This window comes from Capsicum annuum, chromosome 9, assembly GCF_002878395.1.
Source record: "Capsicum annuum cultivar UCD-10X-F1 chromosome 9, UCD10Xv1.1, whole genome shotgun sequence".
Classification (NCBI taxonomy): Eukaryota; Viridiplantae; Streptophyta; class Magnoliopsida; order Solanales; family Solanaceae; genus Capsicum; species Capsicum annuum.
In genome coordinates this window covers 948,230-954,610 of record NC_061119.1, presented here as the reverse complement: position 1 = coordinate 954,610, position 6,381 = coordinate 948,230, and positions in this window count along the sequence as shown.

Genomic DNA, 6,381 nt, shown 5'->3' with positions numbered 1-6,381 from the left:
TCACCTCAACATTCCAAGGTTTCACATATTTAGAATATAACCAAGGATCCCTTGAACTAAATATTAAATAATTAATGAAAAATGCATAAAGGATTTGGTTATGAAATTTACCAAAAGTGACACTTTGCTTTTCATGTAAACGAAGCAACAAGTTGGATGCCCCATCATCATAAAATCTATATTTGGCATTGGGGTCAAACGGGAAGGGTGGCCATAGACACGGGTCTTGACAAAACTCCCCTTTCCCGTGGTCTCTACCCAAACTAAATGGCATACTCTCTACAATAGCATACATATTATCCAAAGAAAATAGAGAGTAGAGAAACGTATCACTCAATTCAACTTTTACTAAGGTTCCCTCATGTGTGTACTCACTACTAGTTTCACAATCATCACCATGAGTACCCTCAATAATAAAATCACACAAAGTAGAAGGAGAAATAGTTTACAAGACTACACATCCCTTACCCTTAAGAGTACTTTCATCTTCCAAGAAGTGATTTCCATCTTTAGTAGAAATGTTGTCACACCATAGTGGGTTAGCATATCGGCTATAGCTTCTAAGGCAAGCTATACCATCATTTTCACCACTAGGTTCATTAGGAGTGGTTATATCATCTTCAAACAAGATGTTATACCTAAATAGAGCATGATCTATTTCACAGGCAGACTCGGAACAAACACGTTCATCACTCTCTTAAAGATCAATATCAAGTTTCAAAGAGATTTCAAGTGCAAAATTATCCCAAGAATAGCTCTCAAGTTCACTCCTACTCCTTTGATCAATATTTTCAACATCATCACACACGAGGTTCATTAAATACATCATACACATCCTCAAGTGGTGGGTAATTTTCACACATAAGTTGATCAACACAAATTTCAGAAGATAATGTACTTTCATTCAACATAATGGTTTTAACACTAGGTGGACATAAATCGATCTTACAAGAAGAGTCGATTTGGTCATTAATAGGATCAACTAGTGTATCCACACTCACAACATGTACATCATCATCAAGTGGCAAAGAAACAATAGACTCACATATAGGCAAGCTACAACTCAAACTCAATGGGTTACTAGCAACACAATTATTATTCACATGCACAAAAGTGTAAGGGTTAGCTATTTTACCTTGACGTTCATGAGTATGTTCATATTTACCTCGGTGTGAAAGTCCATCGAAAGATTGGGCAGAAAATTCCTTTAGAAAGCTCTTATCGCAGCTTGTTTGGACAATTGAATTTTGACGGAAGAGTTTGGGTAACAATTGGCGTATAATTTTAATGTGTTGTTGCATATCTTCAAGATCGTCATGGATGCGATCACACGTGGACTTGAAATTATGTGCAACCATGGTACCTAACAAAACAAAACAAAAACAAAAAATAACAAACAAAAAGATTAGTAGTAAAAGCTCCTTACCATCACTCGATACACTCACCTTTGAGATTCTCACAATTGGAGCGGTGAATATTGAAAGTTGCTTATACTCCAGTAGTCAATAAGATGTCAATCCTACTTGGCGACCGGAATGGATTATTGTTTTGATTGACTCAAGACACAAAACAAAATTCACTTAAGAACTTGAACAAAGAAGTTACTATGAGTTACAAACGAGAAAAGCACACAAATAACGAAGACACGAAAGAAACGTATTCAAAAACTAATTTAACAAAAGTAGGTATTTACTAGTGGCCAATTGGTATAAGAATAAAAAAAATGAAACTAAGAATCAACAATAAGAAGCTAAGAATCAAGATTTTGAGCCCTAAATTTTGGTATTGTACAAAAATTGGTGATGGGGAGGTCTAGGATTGGTTGAGGTTTTTGAAAGGTTCTTATTTTTCCAAGTTTGAATTTGGTTCAATTTTCAATTCCTAAAGAAGTGTATTTCGGCTTTGGGGAAGAAAAATATCAAAATTGGAGCCCTTTTTCACATTCAAAAAGGTTTGACTTGTCTTACACCTTTTGGGTAAGACACCTTTTTGAAGGGTTGGTGGCCCTTTTCTCTTTTAGACACCTAGAAAAGTGTTGTTTCCTCTTTTAGTACCAAGATTTTGTAGATCTTTTTGTCCCCCTTCCCCTTTGGTAGGTATTTTGTATTTGTTTTAAAGACTAACAAAGGCCTCACTTCTTTCCACTTGGCTTTTGGATCAAACAACACTATTGAAGAGCTTTTTTGCAACTAGACATGAAGATAGTCTAGAACAACAAGAACTTTCAATAGAAGTTTGAAAACCTAGCCTCACATTGAACCTCCAACAATCAACAACAACTTTTTCAAGCTTAAAAACCACAAAAAAATACCAACAACATGAGCTCAAACCACCTTCAAGTTTTGGTCCACACAACAACACCAACAATGTTCAAGTTCTTGAAACCGTAACAACAATACCAACAACAATGTTCAAGCTCAACTTCGATCTAGACTCAAGGGTGTTAGTGAAGACAAAACTAACACTTAGAAACAACGAAGACAATCAAAACAAACCTAAATTTATACACAAATGTCGGACAAAATAACAACAACAAGAAGAACACAATTTCGGCCAAGAACACAAAAAAAATGGACAGATTTGCCTCTTTTTTGATTTTTCAGTTTTCTAACACTTTTTTTTTATTTTCAAGTTGACGAGCCCAAGATTGATCTTGTGGGAACAATATCAAGCAATGATTTGATACCAAATGATACAAATCAGTCCACCATGATGCCAAAACAGTCCACAAAATGTGACAAGAACAAGCAACACAAAGGGATACAAGATGATAAACACACTCTTACGGTGACCGCCAAGGTAATCGACTCACCTCAAGATCCACCGTTTCCAAGCAAAGAACAATATTGGCTTTTCCAAGCCCTATACTGAGGATGACTTTTCCAAGTCCTAACTAAGACTATACTAAGGGGGTCTACTCTCAAGAGAGAGTATTTCAAGTGTTTCAATCTTTCATCTTTCATAAACTCTAAAAACTAGTGAAAATAAGACTAAAGGGGCCTATTTATAATATATTACAAATGATGATAAAAAGACCACTTTGCCCTTAAAGAGACGGGATGCCATGGTGTGTAAATACACCATATGTAATGTATAAAATACCCTTAATGAAGGGGTAGACAAGGTATGTAATAACTTGAATGAATGGCGCCTTTTCAATGCTCTCAAAAAATGAGTATGGTTCATACTTCAAGGCTTGTGGTTCTCGGGTTAGCATCAATGTAAGCAACCAAGAAACCTTCCACACACGATATTGCTTTAATTCATGCTCAAAATGATCCTTCCTTGCGTATCCTTGTGCTCTCGGGGTGACCAAGTCTTGAGCCTTTACGTGTTGGCCTTCAAAGATGTCATCAAAAGCTAAGGTGGCCATTTGACTCGTATCACACGTTCATCACTCTCTAAAAGATCAATATCAAGTTTCAAAGAGATTTCAAGTGCCAGATTATCCCAAGAATAGCTCTTGGGTTCACTCCTATTCCTTTGATCAATATTTTCAACATCATCACACACTTGAGATTCATTAATCACATCACACACATCCTCAAGTAGTGGGCAATTTTCACACAAAAGTTGATCAACATAAATTTCACAAGACGATGTACTTTCATTCAACACAATGGTTTCAACACTAAGTGGACATAAATCGATCTTACAAGAAGAGTCGATTCGGTCATCAATAGGATCAACTAATGTATCCACACTCACAAAACGTACATCATCATCAAGTGGCAAAGAAAAAATAGACTCACATATAGGCAAGCTATAACTCACACTCAATGGGCTACTAGCCACACAATTATCATTCACATGCACAAAAGTGTAAGGGTTAGCAATTTTACCTTGACGTTCATGAGTATGTTCTTCTTTACCTCAGTGTGAAAGTCCATCATAAGATTGGGCAGCAACTTCCTTCAGAAAGCTCTTATCGCAAGTTGTTTGGACAATTGAATTTTGAGGGAAGAGTTTGGGTAATAGTTGGTGTATAATTTCAATGTGTTGTTGTATATCTTCAAGATCGTCATGGATGCGATCACACGTGGCCTTGAAATTATGTGCAGCCATGGTACCTAACAAAACAAAAAAAAAACAAAAGACAACAAAAAGCTCCTTACCAACACTCGATACACTCACCTTTGTGATTCTCACAATTAGAGCGACGAATATTGAAAGTTGCTTAGACTCAGGTAGTCAATAAGATGTCAATCCTACTTGGCGGCCGGAATGGATTATTATTTTGATTGAGTCAAGACACAAAATAAAATTCACTTATGAACTTGAAATAAAGAAGTTACTACGAGTTACAAACGAGAAAAGCACACAAATAACAAAGACACGAAAGAAACGTATTCAAAAACTAATTTACAACTTAGTAGGTATTTACTAGTTGCCAATTAGTACAAGAATAAAAAAAATGAAACTAAGAATCAAAAATAAGAAACTAAGAATCCAAGATTTTGAGCCCTAAGTTTTGATATTGTACAAAAATTGGTGATGTGGCGGTCTAGGATTGGTTGTGGTTTTTGAAAGGTTCTTATTTTTCCAACTTTGAAATTTTGGTTCAATTTTTAATTCTTGAAGAAGTGTATTTCGGCCTTGGGGAAGAAAAATATCAAGATTTGAGCCCTTTTTCACATTCAAAAAGGTTTGACTTGTCTTACACCTTTTGGGCAAGACACCTTTTTGAAGGGTTGGTGCCCCTTTCCTTTTTTGGACACCTAGAAAAGTGTTTTTTCCCTCTTTTAGTACCAAGTCTTTTGTAGATCTTTTTGTCCCCCTTCCCTTTTGGTAGGTCTTTGGGATTTGTTTTAAAGGCTAACAAACGCCTCACTTCTTTCCACTTGGCTTTTTGATCAAATAACACTATTAAAGAGCTTTTTTGCAACTAGACATGAAGATAGTCTAGAACAACAAGAACTTTATATAGATGTTTGAAAACCTAGCCTCACATTAAACCTCCAACAATCAACAACACCTTTTTCAAGCTTCCTCACATTGAACCTCCAACAATCAACAACACCTTTTTCAAGCTTAAAAATCACAACAAAATACCAACAACACGAGTTCAAACCACCTTTAAGTTTTGGTCCACACAACAACACCAACAATGTTCAAGTTCTTGAAACCGTAACAACAATACCAACAACAATGTTCAAACTCAGCTTGGATCTAGACTCAAGGGTGTTAGTGAAGACAAAACTAACACTTAGAAACAACTAAGACAATCAAAACACACCTAAATTTAGACACAAATCTCATCCAAAACAACAACAACAACAACAACAAGAACACAATTTCGGCCAAGAACACAAAAAAATGAACAGATTTGCCTCTTTTTCATTTTTCAGTTTTCTAGCACATTTTTTTTTATTTTCAAGTTGACGAACCCAAGATTGATCTTGTGGGAACAAGATCAAGCCATTCTTTGATACCAAATGATACAAATCAGTCCACCAAGATGCCAAAACAGTCCACAAAATGTGACAAGAACAAGCAATACAAAGGGATACAAGATGACAAACACACGGATTTGCAAAATAATAAAAGGATAGATAGTGAGACCAAGATTATTGCAAGATTAAGAACCAAGTATATTTCAACATTAATCCCTAATGAATGTAATAATCAAAAGCACACTCTTATGGTGACCGCCAAGGTAATCGAATCACCTCAAGATCCACCGTTTCCAAGCAAGGAACAATATTGGATTTTCCAAGCCCTATACTAAGGATGACTTTTCCAAGTCCTAACTAAGACACACTGATTTAGCTCGAAAATACCCCGTTTGTGCCATTTCACCCTTTTGTCCTCCCCAATGGACACAAAATAATTCAACAGACCTCACTAGGACGATCTCCAACCTCCCTAGCAGGCCTCGATTGATTTTCAGCCCAGAACACGCCCGGACCCCGGGCTCACCCCTAAAACTGTGGGCCATAGCACATCGATTTGGCTCGAAAACCCCCCATTCATGTTGTTTCGCCTATTTGTCCCCCCAAATAGCCATACAAATTTAAATGGACCACACTGGGATGATCCCCAATCTCTCTACCACGCCCCAATCGATTTTCGACCTACAACATAGTCAGAACCTGAGCCCACCCTAAAACTGTGGGCTATAGCACACCGATTTGACCCAAAAATACCCCGTTTGTGCCGTTTTACCAGTTTGTCTACCCAAATGGCCACAAAAATTTGAACAGACCATACTGGGATGATCCCTAATCTCCTGGCACTCCCTAGTAGATTTTCGGCCCACAACACACCTGAACCTTGGGTCCACCCCCGAAACCATGGGCTATAGCACACCGATTTGGCCCAAAAATACCCCATTCATGTCGTTTTGCCTGTTTGTCAGTCCCAAAAGGCCACAAAAATATA